The 18,794-nt window shown below is 35.3% G+C and overlaps 2 pseudogenes; both read left to right on the forward strand.

Annotated features, from left to right (window-relative positions):
• The first annotated feature begins 779 nt into the window (after nt 1–779).
• Nucleotides 780–18,794, forward strand: part of LOC111463968 — a 22,710-nt pseudogene continuing 4,695 nt past the window's right edge.
• LOC111463969 lies at nt 10,756–15,335 on the forward strand (annotated as a pseudogene).

Here is an 18,794-nt window from a genome sequence, read left to right on the forward strand (position 1 = left end):
AAATCATAAAATTTTTGTTGGGTTACATTTATATTTTGTTTAGGTTGGATTGAATTTTTTGAAAATAAAAAATTTGAGTCGCTTTGCAGGTTGACATTTTTTATCAAGTCAACTTAAACAACCGGAAAACAGGGTTACAATCCAACCCAATTCTGCAGTACTTGAAAAAAGAATATTTAACGTTTGTAATGAATTTTAGTTATGCATTGTGTCAGGTAAATATTTTATATTTGAACCTTATGAGATTTTATGTGAGATCACACCTCGATTGAAGAGAAAAACAAAACATTCAATGGTGTGAAAATCTCCCCTAGTAGATACGTTTTAAAATCGTAAGGCTGACGACCATACGTAACGGACTAAAACAGATAATATCGACTAGTGCAGCTTGGATTGTTACAAATAGCAAGTCACCGACCGTGTGTCAACAACGACGCTTAGCCTCCAAAAAAAGGTAGATTGTGAGATCCCACATCAGTTTGAAAGGAAAACAAAACATTTCTTATTATTTAAATTTGATTGGACAATAATTTTATTATTTTTATATTAATGTGACATTATATATTAATTTTATATTATATATTAAAATATAAATTAAAATTAGAAAAACAAGATAATTAAAATCCTACCAAACTCAAAAAATTGTTGTCTTTAAAAGTAAATCTATTATTTAACCAATAGTTGTAAAAAATAATTTAAAGTTTGGTATAATTAAATTAAGATATGAGAGATAAAATTTTTTTTTTCCCTCATAATTAATAATGTACTAAACATATCGTTCATCCTCAAAAACTGATAAACCACATGCTGTGTGTATCCCATGTCCAGCACAAGGCCATATCAACCCTATGCTAAGCTTGGCTAAGCTTCTCCATCATAGAGGTTTCCACGTAACTTTCGTTAACACTGAGTACAATCATAGGCATCTGCTCAGGTCGAGAGGCCCTGACTCACTCGATGACTTGCTAGATTTTTAATTACAAACCATCCCCGATGGCCTTCCGTTCCCCGCTGCCAATTCTACCCAAGATGTTCCTTTCCTTTGTGAAATCACATCCAAGAATTGTTTAGCTCCGTTCTGTGATCTTATTTTTCTACTTAACTCAGCTGCTGACGTCTCGCCTGTTAGCTGCATCGTTGGAGATGTTGTTATGTCCTTCTCTATGTCGGCTGCCAATAAGTTTGAAATCTCTTATGCTTTGATTTGGACTCCTAGTATTTGTGGCTATTTGGGTTATATGCGCTGTCTTGAGCTTATTATTAAGCATGGTTTGTTACCACTCAAAGGTATGATTTAAATTTGAATATTGTTTTGAAATCATATTTTCCTTTTCTTTTCATTAGGTTACAAGTTTAAATAGTTTATTTGAGTTAGATAAGTTTCTTATCTAAAAAATCATCCATACTGTTTATAGACTTTCGTTCTTGTGTTTAATAGATTTTGAAGTTTAAAAAGTTTATAATAAATAGTTACACTTTCAATTTTTTGTTTAATAAGTTATTGCGTATTTGAGATTTTAAAAAAATTCACTCATCTATTAGATTAAAGTTGAAACAGTAAAATCTATTAGATACATGTAATTTAAGTAATTTTTAATTTGGGAGCTATATTCATTTAAAGTTTGACTTATTTATTTGTTAAAAAATGGGAGCTAGATAACATATAGATATTTAAAAAATACGGTAAAATGAACTAATAAAATAAAAAATATACGTTTGAGAGACCTTCCTGGCTTTATTAGAACTACATACCCAAATGATATCATGCTAAATTTCTCCAATCAAAAAAATGAAAAGATCTCGAAAAGATTTGGCGATTATAATAAACACATATGAACCATTTGAACAAGATGTTTTAAATTCTCTATCTTCAATCCATTGGTCTATTTACACTATTGGTCCACTTCACTTGCTTGCCAACCAAATAGAGGACCAAAATTTAAGAGCATTAGGCTCAAATCTGAAGAAGCTTGTGAGGCATAAAGGGTAAAAAAATGGAATGAAGGGGAGTAGCTTGTGAGAGAGCTAATGGATGCAGAAAAAGGTAAGAAAATGAAAGAGAACGCTATGAACTTGAAGATTGAAGTTGAAGAAGCATGCAATCGTGGTGAGTCAGCTTACAAGAATTTGGGCAAATTAATGGATCAAGTTCTTCAATCAAATATGAATATATTTTAGTTCGAATAACTATTTAAACTATCGTAGAACACGACAGGGTTTATCCAATAAATTATCCTATAATTATTTTATCATCATTTTGATTATTATCTTTTAATGATTGTTGCTATAAGATTTTGTATGTTCTTAATAATAACCTAAATTCAAAGTACTTATGACGGGTTAGGATAAGATCATTGATTATTATGGTAGGATAAGATCATTGATTATTATGGTAGTCTCTGCAATTAATTTCTTCTTTTGAAGTGCTTTCAATCTTTTTACAAATACATTATAATATTTGGAAGAATTGACTCAAAACATCCCGCTGCAAGAAAGGTCTTCAAAATTTAGCCACCACTCAAGTCAATCTCATACACCTACATTCACCAAGACCGAACTTAAATGAGCCTAATGGGTCGAAAGCTCAAAATATATATATATATATTTCTTCCAAAATAAACGTAAGGCACAAGAGTGACTCAACAACCATCGTTTCAACCCGACCAATAGAGAAGCATAAGTTTCAAGTTTTTACCAATGGTGCAACACTTTCTACGACGTCGGACGGTCTTCCCTCGACTGTGCATTCATGCCACAATAACGGCTTTGGCTCCCCAAATTCTAACATACCATTCAATGTTACTATCAATCAATGTAACGAACCATACTCAAAATTCGAAATATGAAATCTTCTGCTTTCTCTGTAACATGGTCATGTTATTTACTTTTCACTTCTAAAAGTGAAGTATATCTCTACAAACCAATATATATATATATATATATTTTGCAAGTTTGCCACCGACATACTTTTTAAATAAATTTCCAACTTATAAGTAAAACACATTTAACTTGGAAGGTTCTATGATTAAGCCATTTCAAAGAAGGTAAAATAAAGACAATGCATTCTTCTGACACCTTATCTCCTCCATGTCCTACTCGCCTATGTCCACAACCTTTTCTTGTTTAGCCATCAACCTCATGCTATCCACCTCTCTTATCAAGAACACCTCACTCATACGGCATAGAAATTATGCGATTTTATAATAAAGTATTTTGTCCTTCAAAGGGTTTGAAAAATGAGTGGTTTTTATATACAAATTGGTGTGTTATTTTCTTTTTCCTTTTCTCTTTTTCCTTTCTAAACTTTTATTTGAGATCCGAGAGAAAACTTAAAATCATGGATTTTAAGCCTGAAAACATTATAGCTAAAAGTTTAAACGTCAACCGAGCATTACAATCCTATTATCGATTAGCCTAGCAAAAATCTCAAAACATGTAATTAAATATCGTAGTTGGACTACGACTCACTATCCCGTGATCTCCACAACAAGCATCATCAGCTACTAAAGATGCTCGTACCCTTATCTAAGCACAAGTTTAGAAAATGTTAAATATAAAGAAAATAATCGGTAAATGAAGTCACTTTTAGGATAAGGAAATATAAGCACGTGCAAATATAACTATGACTATCATGACTGTTGGTACCTACAACCTGGACTTTTCTCGTGTCCAACCCCCTTGGGGCTCAACCTCCTTGCTGACACATCTCCCGGTGTCTAGCAATGTTATCTTTTGTAACAGCCCAAGCGCACCGCTATGGGCTTTCCTTTCCCCTCAAGTTTTTTAAACACGTGTGCTAGGAAGAGATTTCCATACCTTTATATAGAAGGCTTCGTTCTCCTTCTCAACCGATATGGAATCTCACAAAATAGTTTATTTGAATCAAATAAGTTTCTCAACTAAAAAACAGTCAATACAATTTATAAACTTTCAGTTTTATGTTAATAGATCTTAAACTTTAAAAAGTTCGTAATGAATTGTTAAATTTCAATTTTATACCCGTCCAATTTTTTAGTTTTCAATTAATTTTTTTTTTTTTTGTTAATGGATCAATTTGACATTTTAAAAAATTAACGGATCTATTTAGATATAAAGTTGAAACAACAAGATCAATTAAATACATGTAACTTAACTATTTTTTTTTAATTTGGGACTTGTGTTTATTAAAATTTTATCTTTTATTTCTTAACCGATGCAGTCATATGACAGATGGATATTTAGAAAATACAGTAGAATGAACCGAGGGAATGAAAAGTATACATTTGAGAGACCTTCCTAGCTTTCTTAGAACTACAAACCAAGATGATATCATGCTAAATTTCCTCCTTCAACAAATGAAAAGATCTCGAGAAACTTCAGCGATTATAACAAATACATATGAACCACTTGAACCAGATGTTTTGAATTCTCTTTCTTCAATCCTTCTGTCTATTTACACTATTGGTCTACTTCCCTTGCTTGCGAACCAAATAGAGGACCAAAGCTTTAGAGCATTAGGCTCAAATCTTTGGGCTGAGGAACCAGAGTGCGTTGAGTGGCTGAACTCAAAGGAACCCAACTCGATTGTTTATGTAAATTTTGGTTGTGTGATGGTGATGACAGCCGAACAATTAATTGAGTTTGCTTGGGGATTAGCACATCGTCGAAAGTCATTTATGTAGATTACAAGACCTAACGTAGTTGTGGGAGACTCAACCATTTTGCCACCTGAATTTGTGGAAGAAACCAAAGATAGAAGCATGATAGCAAGTTGATGATAGCAAGTTGGTGTTGTTAAGAAGTGTTGAGCCTGTTGTAAATTGTCATAAGTTTTGATTTGATTTGGTTTGGTTATTTGGATTAGATTTGATAACCTTGATTATTTGGATTAGATTTAGTCTCAGTCATATCAGAGATTTGATTCTATAATGCTATATAATGAGAGAGTTCTCCCTCCCTTCAGTATATCCATTCCTAACAAGTGGGTGGAAATGGGAGAGTTTTGGGTGTCACATCGTATTTGTTAGTGACATATTGGTGTGTGGAGATGGGAGAGTTTTGGGTGTCACATCGTATTTGCTGAGTAACATGTTGGTGAGACTTTGTAGTGTGACAGTGAGGTATTCACTTGTAACACTTAGTTTATTAGTGATTGGTTGCTATCCGTGGATGTAGGGAAACTTCTTCTCTCCGAACCACGTAAATATCTTGGTGTCTCTTTGTGTAATTCGGTTCATTGGTGTTGTGAGTACATTAGTTCCGCTTCCGACGCATAATAGAACCACCCTTCAGTTGGAGGGTTTCTAATGCATAGTGGGTGGAATAAAACGCTTGAGAGTATCTGCGCTAGTGTGCCGATGATCTCATGGTCTTTCTTTACTAAGCAGCCGACGAACTGTCATTATTGTTGTACTGAGTGGGACATGCAACATTGGCATGGAAATTGATAGCAATGTTAAAAGGAATGAAGTGGAGGAGCTTGTGAGAGAGCTCATGGATGGAGAAGTTAAAAGGAATGAAGTGGAGGAGCTTGTGAGAGAGCTCATGGATGGAGAAAAGGGTAAGAAAATGAAGGAGAATGTTATGAGTTTGAAGATTAAAGCTGAAGAAGCATATAGACTAGGTGGGTCTACTTACAAGAACTTGGATAGATATCGACGAAGTTCTTATATCAAACATGAACATGAAGATGTTTTAGTTCAAATAATTATCGAACTATCGTAGAACAGTGCAGGGTTTATCCAATAAATTCTTCTTATCATAATTATGATTGTTATATTTTAAGGATGGTTTTTATAGGTTTTTATATGTTCTTAATAATGAACCTAAATTCAAAGTACTTACGATCGGTTACGGTAAGATCTGTTGACAATTGTGGCAGTCTCTACTATTAATTTCTTTATTACATGTTTTCAATCCTTTTGCAAATACATTAGAATATTTCATTTTGTAATAACTGATTTCATTTTTGAAGAATTGAAAATGTTTTTTTCCTTGAGTTCAATCAATGGCATACATAAAACATGAGTCCAAATCAGTTAAGAACTTCCTAAGCCATACAGATTCTTTCGCTGCTTCACAAGCAGCAACATACTCAGCCTCCATGGTGGAATCAGCAATGCAACCTTGCTTTATGCTTCTTCATATTATTGCTCCTCCGTTCAAAGTGAAGACAGATCCTGATGTCGATTTCCTCGAATCTACATCGGTCTGAAAATCTGAGTCAGTGTACCCTGTAAGGATTAGATCCTTAGCACCGTACATTAGCATATAGTCCCTCGTTCTTCTAAGATACTTAAGGATATTCTTAACGGCAGTCCAATGAGCACGTCCCAGATTGGACTGATATCTGCTGACAATTCCCACAACATAGCATATGTCGGGTCGGGTACATAGCATGACATACATCAGACTACCGACCACTGATGCATAGGGAATGTGTTTCATATCCTCAACTTCTTGAGGTGTCTTAGAACTTTGTTCCTTCGACAAATGAACTCCATGCCTGAAAGGTAATAATCCTTTCTTGGAGTCCTGCATCTTATATCGAATTAACATTTTGTCGATGTACGATGCTTGAGACAATGCTAGTGTTTTGTTCTTGTGCTTCCGAACAATTTGGATTCCAAGAACAAACTGAGCCTCTCCCAAATCTTTCATTTAGAATTGTGTCGCCAGCCAATGCTTAATGTCAGTCAGAATTCCCACATCATTTCCAATGAGTAAGATATCGTCAACGTACAACACCAGGAAAGCTACTGTAGAGTTGACTATTCTTTTATAAACATAAGGTTAGTCAACATTCTGTTTAAAGCCATAAGATTTTATCGCAGTATCAAACTTTATATTCCAGGATCGAGATGCTTGCTTCAACCCATAAATGGATCTTTTAAGCTTGCAAACCCTTTGCTCATGATCCTGTTCAATGAACCCCTCTGGTTGAGCCATATAGGTACTCTCTTCAAGATTGCCGTTTAGAAAAGCTGTCTTAACATCCATTTGCCAAATTTCATAATCATAAAATGTGGCAATAGACAAGAGTATTCTTATTGATTTAAGCATAGCAACAGGAGAGAAGGTTTCTTCATAGTCCACCCCCTCTCTTTGGGTATAACCCTTTGCTACTAGTCGTGCTTTAAAGGTCTGTACCTTATCGGTTTGGTCTCGTTTCCTCTTATAGATCCATTTGCAACCAATAGGTTTTACCCCATCCGGTTGATCTACAAGTTACCAGACTGAATTGAAGTACATTGACTCCATTTCAAGATTCATGGCTTTAATCCACTGATCTCTATCCTCATCATTCATTGCCTGTTTATAGGTCAATGGATCCTCAACGCCATCATCAGGTATGATGACTTGAGTTTCTGCCAAACCCAAGTAACGATCGGGTTGAGATATAACCCTCCCACTACGTCAAGGCATTCTCAACTCTTGAGAAGGATGTGATTGACCAGAAGTGTCAGCTCCATCAACAACTCTGGTTGAAGGACCAGCTTGATCAACAACTCTTGTTGTTTTATCAGTAGCTTCTTTAGAAATCTCACTTAATACTAGTTTGCTACGAGGTTGATGATTTCTTACGTGGTCTTCCTCTAAGAATATAGCGTTCATTGATACAAACACTCTATTTTCTTGAGGATCATAAAACAAACCACCTTTCGCAAGTTGGTGTTGTCAAGAAAAAGTGTTGAACCATCCTTCAATTGGAGGGTTTCTAACGCATAGTGGTTGGAATTCAACGCTCAAGAGTATCTGCGCTGGCGTGCCAATGATCTCATGACCTTTGTTTGCTGAATAGCCAACGAACTGTCGTTATTGTTGTACTGAGTGGGGCATTGGAATGGAAATTGATAGCAATGTCAAAAGAAATGAAGTGGATGAGCTTGTGAGGGAGCTAATGGATGGTGAAAAGGGTAAGAAAATGAAGGAGAATGTTATGAACCTGGAGATTAAAGCTGAAGAAGCATGTAATCGTGGTGGGTCAGCTTACAAGAATTTGGACAAATTGATCGATGAAGTTCTACTATCAAATATAAAGACATTTTAGTTTGAATAATTATCTTAAACTATCATAGTCCAATAAATTCTCCTTATCATAATTTTGATTATCTTTTCATGATTATTGTTGTAGGATTTTATATGTTCTTAATAATGAACCTAAATTCAAATTACTTATGACGGTCTAGCATAGGATGGTTGACTATTGTGACAGTCTCCACGGTTAATTTCTTCCTCACGTATTTCAATTCTTTTACAAATACATTATAATATTTCATTATGTAATAACTGATTTCATTTTGAAAGAATTGAAAATGTTTATTGAAAATGTTTTTTTTTTTCTTGAGTTTAGTTAAGGGCATACATAAAACACAAAATCTAAAACATCAAACAAAAATTGATCCTAGAACCAAACACACCTAATTAACCCTAGAACTAATTTCCAATGGTAAGAAAATATCCTTAAATGAAAATGCAATTTAACCTATACTAACCTATAGTCTACTATTTCAAATTGTAAAATTATCATAAGCATGTGTCACGGTCTCCTAGGTTGCGATGTCATCGTCAGTTGTACAGGGGAGCCTTCCCTTTACTTGAAAAATAAGAATAGAACATGGCTTGATTATTTTAAAAAATATTCAGTAAACAATCCTCCTATCGAGGTAAAATGCAAACAAATACAACTCATGAGTGAGACCTATAATATCAGTCTATTTTAATAAGGTGGCTATCCTATGCAAGCAATTGGATGTGTATTTAATTTCCTACATACGATCCGCATGTGCGAGTATGGACCCACGCACCAGTTGGTTCGTATATCTCCTGAGCCCCTTTCTTGTGGGACGAGTATTCTCTAGTAGTTGTTGATGTCGGACACCCGTTAGTTATAACGATCGTCGTGGCAGCATTATGGTAAACATAATGTTCGTTTCCCTGCCTCGTAGCATATGCGTCCGTACTATCGTAAAATGAGAAGGGGTATCCCCCTATGCATAAACACACAATAATGCATGAGGTCCCAACATTTTTCCTTTTTTATTAAAATGTATTACAAACTCTACTAGCATCTTCCATCATATCATAAAGTTTTTGTCATAGTTTTCCATGTGCATATCGCAGTTGTACATATGTCCATTTGTCATGTGCATGTCAATCATATCACATATCATTCATGTTGCACACATGTCATATTATAAACTTATCATGCCTTCAAACGTAACAATTCACATCATGCACATATCATACCATATCATACATCATAACAGTCACATAACATAGCCCAGGCATTCATTCAACATATCATATAAACATATCAATTCATCACATACAACATAATATTCATGTATCATACCATATACATATCATTTCATAACAGTTTGCATATACGAGCATATAACACCTGCGAAGCCACGGGCATGTGTCATTATTCTGCAAACAATTATAACCGAACCAACGGTAAAACCACTTACTTGGTTGGCCTTAGCAGGCGTCTGCCTAAGTTCAAGTACGTTCGTTTCCCATTCCTTGAAACCGCTCCAAATATCATCGGTTGTTGTTTCCTATTAGAAAGTCCATCCCATTTCGTTAGTAACTCAATTTAACTTAAATCGAGAAATTTAACCTTAAACTGACCTTAATTGTCTCAAACAAGATCAAGTTCAGCCTTGGGATGGTTGAAACGATGGAAAATAGTTTATTTTTCCTTTACCGAGTCGAGGGACTGCGTTTTGAGTTGTAAAGCCGAGTCGTCGGTGGTCTTTTTTTTGTGCATGTACGTGCATGTACCTTCCATGTACGTGCAGTTGTCGGTGGTCCTTTATGCGGTGTGGATTGGTTGTTTCGATGTCAGAACTCCTCAGTTTTGTCTCATAAAAAACTTTCGACCTTCTCTCTCTTGTTCCTTCTCTTTTCCTTGCGGGTGGGCTTCTGAAGTAGGGCTGGAGATTGTTTGTTTTCGCATTTGGCATGCCGTGGAGTCGGGGGATGGCGTGGTCGAGGTGGGAACTACTTGCAGGAACTCTCCGAAGTCCCCAGCAACTACGCTCATTCAACAAACTTCCACCCAAATGTTACTAGAAAAAATACAAAATAACATTCCATCTAAATGTCTCTCAACCTTCCTAGACAATCATGTATATAGGCATAGAAACATTATTGTTATACATGAATCATGATTCAAGTATTAATATGGGAGATGAACCAAATAAATGAGAGATTGATCAAATGAATTCTAACAAGTGCATGCACAGAAGAGGGGAATGTGCCAAAACTGTTCATGAATCCCAGAGATTGATGTTTCAATATAGGAGATGAATTTAAAAGATTTATGAACCGATTCTTTATAACTATTTACAACAATCTCCACCCTTCTCTGAAGATCCCCAAGTAGATAACTAGTTTAGCTGCTACTAAATCAAAAAGTTACAATTTACATTTTTGTGTTATCATAGGATGAGAGCTCATAGAAAAAGAGGAATCAGCAATAGGTTCAATATTGGTGGGATCAAGACCGCGAAACCTTTATGAAATGGACTATAACCCATGAAAATGCAAAGAATGTTACGGGGAGAAAGTTTGTTAGGCATATAATCACGTAAACAAGAATAAACACGACAACCAAAGAGATGAACTGGAGTGGGCAAAGGGTGACTTACCTCCAAGAACTGGAGTGGGCAATCAATTGATGATATAAGTTGCAGTGCTGAAAGCGTCAACCCAGACACGAGGATAAAGATGAGAGTGGAAGAGAAGAGTCAAAGAAGTCTCAGTCACATGACGATATTTTCTCTCATCAGAACAATTTTGACCAGGTGTATATCGTCAAGAGAGTTGATGGTGGATGCCAGAGGTAAGCAAGTGAGCTTTGAAGCAAGTGCTAGTAAATTCGTCACCTCCATCGCTTTGAAAACCCTTCATACGAGCATAATGTTAGTTTTTTTTACAAATTTTTTATATTGAGAAAAAATGCCAAAGAAATCATATTTAAATTTTAAATAGTAAAGCCAAATGGAAGGCAAATAATCATCATCATCAATAAAAAAATAACATACGATAAAACTCAAATTAGATTTGACACGAGAAGGATCCAAGATTACAATGAATAAGATTTAACACATGAGACACTTATATTCATTGTGAGAATAAGATAATTGATCGTTTTTCGCAAACTGACGGGTACTACATAGTGATGAAGAAGACAATAAAGACGTAAGAGAAATATATCTTTTGATGAAGAAGTCAATAAAGACGTAAGAGAAATATATCTTTTTTTATTTAAAAAATAAATAACACAATAATTTATATAATCCAAGCGAGCATGTCATAAGTCATATGAAGCACGTAGAGATTTATTTTTTTAAGGAAAAAAATAAAGACAGAGTTGTCGCGCTCTAGCACATATAGCCCTCCATCCCTCTTAACGGCCGCCACCACTCTTTCTATTTGACGATTCTCAATAGTAAAAAGATAATAAGTAAATGTAACAGAGAGAGAAAAAGCAGACGCTAATTTATTCATCGAAGAAGATTTTTAATGAGACTAGGGACAACCAAGACATCTCATAAGTGAATATTTTTTAATAAGAGAAAGAGTACCAATGTGGGTAATGGGTGAGGTGACATCTTTTCCTATAATCATAGAGTCCTTACTTGTATAATTTTTAGATTGATTGAAAATAGAGGGATCATGGTCATATGGGCCAAAGCTCAGTGCTCAAGACCAATCAACAGCCTGGGGTTCAGCAATAGAACAAAACGTGTGAAAGCTTCAAGAAGGTGAGCATGAGCAGAATCAGTCCCAACGTACCATTGGTTGCAACGAGGTGGTCGAGATCCTTATCCGAGTGGGTTTGTCCTTCATTAGAAGAGTTGTTGCCAAAGAAATGAGAACGACCTCATTGATTACTATAGGATGCAAGATGATTTCCATGGACGTGACAACGACTAGTGGCTGTGAATGCCGCAAGAGTCAAAAGACGCTAAAACAACTCAAAATTTTCAGCTTAGAGACTAAATCTGCAAAATAAGGAAGAGAGGTGAGAGTCACCTAAATAATAAAAAAAGTTGAAAATTAGTGTTGAGTTGATGAAGGAACAAGTACATTATCAATGTCCTCAACGGGTCTGTTAGAAAAATAATTTTCAAAGAGATAGCAAATAAAATTAAAGCTGCAAATATTTTATTATTGTTACTCACACATGGTCAAAAGAGTTACAAAATTAAACATATATAGGCTTATACAATAATTAAAAATAAAAAATTTTGAAAATTCTACCAAACAAATGTTAAGTAACTTACTCACCTTAAAGTAATCTTCTAACGAACCCAACTTTTCTTTTGATAAATCCTTAGTATTTTAGGAATAAATTATTTTTGAAATAGGATACCTACTTAGTTTTGAAAAGTTATTAGGGTATTTTAAAAATAAAGAAATCTAATTATTTTAGGGAAATTAATAATTTATTGTCTAGCCACAGTTATAAATACCCTTCCAAGATTTTCATCCCAAAAGAAATTCAAAAAGATCTTAATAAAAATGGAGAGTCTTTTCAACCTGTTTTATTTATTTTCAGAGTCTTTTCAAGGAAATTCTTGAATAATGTTTAGACATTAGAGGATAAATATTTATGTTAATTTTTTTATATTCTCGATTTCTAATTTTTAACTGGAAATAATATGCACATATTAATCGTCCTCGTTATCTCTCTAGAAAAGTTGGATCGTTATATGATCGTTATACCTAAAGTGTTCAATTTCTAGTATATCATTACAAATAAAAGTATAACTAATTTTATACCCAGCACGTGGTTGTCTTTGCTAGACGAACACGACTCTTCACAATGGTATGATATTGTCCACCTTGAGCATAAGCTCTCATGGCTTTCCTTTGGAATTCCCCAAATGCCTCATACCAATGGAGTTAGTATTCCTCACTTATAAAACCCATGATCATTCCCTAAATTAGCCAATGTGGGACTTTAATCATCACACCAGAGTTAGTATTCCTTACTTATAAAACCCATGATCATTCCCTAAATTATCATCATACCAGAGTTAGTATTCCTCACTTATAAAATCCATGATCATTCCCTAAATTAGCCAATGTGGGACTTTAATCATCCAACACCTCCTCTTAATTGAGGCTCGACTTCTTTGGAGTCTTCCTCATTTTTTACTGCATGGTTGTCTTTGTTAGACGAACACGACTCTCCACAATGGTATGATATTGTCCATTTTGAGTATAAACTCTCGTGGCTTTGCTTTGGGCTTCTTCAAAAGGCTCCAAACCAATAGAGTTAATTTTCCTTACTTATAAACCCATGATCATTTCCTAAATTAGCCGGTGTGCGGGACTTTCATCATCCAATAGTCTTTAAAAGTAAATCTATTATTTAACCAATAATTGTCAAAAATAATTTAAAGTTTGGTATAATTAAATTAAGATAGGAGAGAGGTAATTTCTTCTTCTTTTTTCTTTTTTCTTTTTTTTTTTTTTTGCTCATAATTAATGATGTACGAAGCAATTCAGTATAACGACAAGTTGGCAGCTGTAATAATCTTACCTTATTTTTTTTGTTTGTTCAATAATTAAATAATAATAATAATAATGAAAAATTCATTGCTTGTGGAGCCTATAAGATTTTCCAGCTTCTTCCTTTTTCATGTCCCAATCTGAGCCAAGGTATCAAAATATGGGTTCTCCCTCAAAAACTGATAAACCCTATGCTAAGCTTTGGCTGAGATTCTCCATCGTAGAGGTTTCCACATAACTTTCGATAACACCGAGTACAATCATAGGCGTCTGCTCAGGTCGAGAGGCCCTAACTCGCTCGATGGCTTGCTAGATTTCCAATTCCGAACCATCCCCGATGGCCTTCCGTTCTCCGATGCCAATTCTATCCAAGATATTCCTTCCCTTTCCCAATCCACTTCCAAGGATTGTTTGGCTCCTTTATGTGATCTTATTTCTCAGCTTAATTCAGCTGCTGACGTCCCACCGGCTAGCTGCATCGATGTTGATGTTGTTATGTCCTTCTCTTTGTTAGATGCTAATGAATTTAAAATCCCTTATGCTCTGTTTTGGACTGCCAGTGCTTGTGACTACTTGGATTATATGCATTATCGAGAGATTATTAAGCAAGGTTTGGTACCACTCAAAGGTATGATTTAAATTTTGGTTTTTGTGTTTAATAGATTTTGAACCTTAAAAAGTTTATAATAAGTAGTTACACTTTCAATTTTTTGTATAATAAGTTTTGGATCTATTTGACATTTAAAAAAAATTCACCCATCTATTAGATATAAAGTTGAAATAGTGAATTCTATTATATACATGTAATTTAACTAATTTTTAATTTGGGAGGTACGTTAATTTAAAATTTAACCTATTTATTTGTTAACAAATGGATATTTAGAAAATACCGTAGAATGGACGGATGAAATAAGAAATATACATTTGAGAGACCTTCCTAGCTTTCTTAGAACTAAAAACCGAGATGATATCATGCTAAATTTCCTCAATCAACAAATGAAAAGATCTCGAGAAGCTTCGGCGATTATATAAACACATATGAACCACTTGAACGAGATATTTTGAATTCTCTTTCTTCAATCCTTTCGTCTATTTACACTATTGGTCCACTTGACTTGCTTGCCAACCAAATAGGGGACCAAAGTTTAAGAACATTAGGCTCAAATCTTTAGGTCGAGGAGCCCGAATGTGTCGAATGGCTGAGCTCAAACGAACCAAACTCGATTGTTTATGTAAATTTTGGCAGTGTGACAGTGATGACGGCTGAGCAATTAATTGAGTTTGCTTGGGGACTAGCAAACAGTAGGAAGCCATTCTTGTGGATTACAAGACCTGACGTAGTTGTGAGAGATTCAGCCATTTTACCACCTGAATTTGTGGAAGAAACCAAAGAGAGAAGCATGATAGCAAGTTGGTGTTGTCATGAACAAGTGTTGAACCATCCTTTAGTTGGAGGGTTTCTAACGCATTGTGAGTGGAATTCAACGCTTGAGAGTATCTATGCTGGCGTGCCGATGATCTCGTGGCCTTTCTTTGCTGAGCAGCTGACGAACTGTCGTTATTATTATTGTTGTACTGAGTGGGGCATTGGCATGGAAATTGATAGCAATGTTAAAAGGAATGAAGTGGAAGAGCTTGTGAGAGAGCTCATGGATGGAGAAAAGGGTAAGAAAATGAAGGAGAATGTTATGAATTTGAAGATTAAAGCTGAAGAAGCATATAAATCAGGTGGGTCTGCTTACAAAAACTTGTATAGATTGATCGATGAAGTTCTTCGATCAAATATGAAGACGTTTTAGTTCAAATAATTATTTTAAATTATCGTAGAATACAGCACTTTAAGCCTTTTTTTTATCTTCAGAATTGATCTCATTCATCAATGGTCCAGTTCATTTATTTATTTATTATTATTATTATTTGGAGAGTGTCCCAATCATCCTATGTTTTATTTTATTTTATTTTATTGCTCATTATGAAGAACACCTCAATCAAAACCAATCCCATAAAATAATGCCATTTTATAATAAAATATTTTGACGTTTGAAGGGTTTTGAAAAATGAATGGTTTTTATATACAAATTGGTGATGTTTTATTGTTGTCGGATGATGTCGAGACCCTTTTATCCATATTCAACAAAATAGACAAAAACAATTTGATTTAGTGTCCCACGTACGAGTCAATGTAAAATAGGACAACATGTTAAAAATGAGAAATAGAAATAGAATTGGGATCGAAAGTATGATCTTCATTCAGGTTTACCACGTTTAAATAGGATACAAACTATCAACTAATACCTAAAAATAGAAAAATATATATCTAATTAAATCTGGTAAATAAATAAAATATACGGTTAATCAAATCTATATCTAAGATATATTCTAACTAATTATCACGGCAAAATATCCTCTTAATACTCCCCTCAAGTTGGAGAGTGTATGTCGATCACACCCAACTTGTCCTTCAAAAAGTCAAATTGCTGTCTTCCCAAAGCTTTAGTAAAAACATCTGCCAATTGCATTTTGGTCGAAACATAACACGGTTTGATGATTCCAGCTTGTAATTTTTCTCGAACTATATGACAATCTATTTCAATGTGTTTCGTACGTTCATGAAAAACTGGATTGGCTGCTATATGTAATGCTGCTTGATTATCAGAATATAATAATGCTGGTTCGGACAGTGGAACATTCAAGTCTTGAAGAATGTATCTTAACCAAGTTAACTCTAAACAAGTATTTGCCATAGCTCGATACTCGGCTTCTGCTGATGATCTGGACACATTAGTCTGCTTTTTAGACTTCCAAGAAATAATTGAATTTCCGAGGAAAATGCAGAACCCAGAAATAGATCGTCTAGAAGTTCGACAACCACCCCAGTCAGAATCGCAATATGCCTGTAATCTTAAATTGTTTTCAGATGGCAGTAGAAGTCCTTGACCAGGAGTGCCTTTAATGTACCTCAGAACTCGAAGAGCTGCCTCCCAATGTGGTTTTCTTGGTTCATGCATAAATTGGCTAAGCATACGAACTGAATAAGCTATGTCGGGCCTAGTGACGGTCAAATATATTAATCTGCCAATCAACCGTCTGTATTTACTTGGATCATTCAACTTCTCTCCTTCGGTTAAAGAAAGTTTCAGATTTTGCTCCATAGGAAATTTGTCTGGACGTGCTCCTGTAAGACCTGTGTCTTGAAGGATGTCTAGAGCATACTTCCTTTGAGACATAAAAATTCCTTTTCTAGATCAAGAAAATTCAATGCCTAGAAAATATTTCAAATTTCCTAAATCTTTGATAAGAAATTTCTGGAGTAAACTAGTCTTGAGATATTGAATTTCTTCGAGATCATTGCCTGTCAACAGAATATCATCAACATAGATTAGAACTGCAGTGAAAGAAGTACCTTTACTCTTAGTAAACAAAGAGTAATCTGCTTTGGACTGAGTGTAGCCTGCATTTTGTATAGTTGTAGAAAATATGGAGAACCAATTGCGAGAAGCCTGTTTTAATCCATAAAGAGATTTATGGAGCCGACATACTGTATTCTCCCCCTGTCGGCGAAGACCTGGTGGTAAAGACATATAAACTTCCTCGTCTAGATTACCATGGAGAAAGGCATTTTGAACATCCAACTGATGGGTGAACCATTTTCGAGCAGCAGCAACAGTGAGTAAACAACGAAGTGTAGTAAGTTTCGCTGTAGGGGAAAATGTTTCTGTGTAATCAATACCTTCAACCTGAGTGTACCCCTTTGCTACTAGTCGAGCTTTATAACGTTCAACAGAACCATCAGAGTTGTATTTAATTTTGTACACCCAACGACAACCAATAGCTTTATGACCAAGTGGTAGAGGAACGAGAGACCATGTATGATTACGTTCCAAAGCTGCAATTTCATCATTCATAGCCTGCTGCCATAACGGGTCGCCAACTGCCTCGTCATAGGTTTTAGGTTCTGTCTGGGATGTAATAAGAGCTAGAAAAGCACGTTGAGTAGGAGAAAAACGAGAGAATGAAAGGTAATGATGAAGGGGATACCTGGTGCCAGTGCCGGGACTTGAGCTAGAGGTTAAATGATTGGCTCCAGAAGACATCTCATAATCCTTATGCCAAGCTGGAGGCTGTTTAGTACGAGTAGAACGTCGAAGTGGAGCTGATGTATCAGGTGGGATAGGATTGGAATTAGTGGACGAATCTGGAGAAGGTGGAGGAGACGACGGAGGAGTAGGAGGTGAAGGAATAGGAGGTGAAGGTGGAGGATGGATGTTTGAGTAGGATGGATCATGAAGTGGTACAACAGGAGTCGAAGGAGCTAATGTCGAAGTTTGTGAAGTCGAAGGAGCTAATGATAAGGAATGTGTGAGATTGCATGTCATACAACTTGTAACCTTTATGACCACAAGGATATCCTACGAAAACACAATGAGTTGCCCTAGGTTCAAATTTTTGCTTAGGATGTACTATAGTTGCATAACATTTACAACCAAAAACTTTAAGATGATGAAATGTAGGTGGTCGTTTGTAGAGTGCTTCAAAGGGTGTCTTGTTAGATAATAATGGTGATGGCGTTCTATTTATAAGATAAACAGCCGTGAAAATGCACTCTCCCCAAAAATTAAGTGGAACCTGTGACTGAAAAAGAAGAGACCTAGCTACATTTAGGATATGGCGATGCTTGCGTTCTACGACTCCATTTTGTTGTGGAGTATAGACACAAGTGCGCTGAAATTCAATACCACAAGAAGTAAAGAATGGTTGCAAAGATAGGAACTCAGTCCCATTGTCTGATCGAACTATCTTGATAGTAGTATGAAATTGAGTTTGAACGAATTTAACAAAGTTCATCAACAAATGATGTACTTCTGACTTATGTTGCACTGATTCCAGAGTTCGAATTCGGTTGAATTTGCATCTTGGGACGGTTCCTCAATTGTGCCATCAATGAAGCCAATTTTCTTCTTGGCAATAAGAGCATGCATAACTGATTTCCTCCAGGATTGATAATTTGCTCCATTTAATTTGATTGGAACAAGTGAATATCCTGGCTGATCAGAGTGATGAATATAGTACGAATGTGTTAAATCAACATCCGAAATTTTGAAGCTAGATTTGGCTGATTCCGCCATAAAGGAAATTTTGATATTTAAGAACACCAAGATCGGTGCTCTGATACCATGTTAAGAATGAGAAATAGAAATAGAATTGGGATCGAAAGTATGATCTTCATTCAGGTTTACCACGTTTAAATAGGATACAAACTATCAACTAATACCTAAAAATAG

Source organism: Cucurbita moschata, unplaced genomic scaffold (genome assembly GCF_002738365.1).
Source record: "Cucurbita moschata cultivar Rifu unplaced genomic scaffold, Cmos_1.0 Cmo_Scf00029, whole genome shotgun sequence".
Classification (NCBI taxonomy): domain Eukaryota; kingdom Viridiplantae; phylum Streptophyta; class Magnoliopsida; order Cucurbitales; family Cucurbitaceae; genus Cucurbita; species Cucurbita moschata.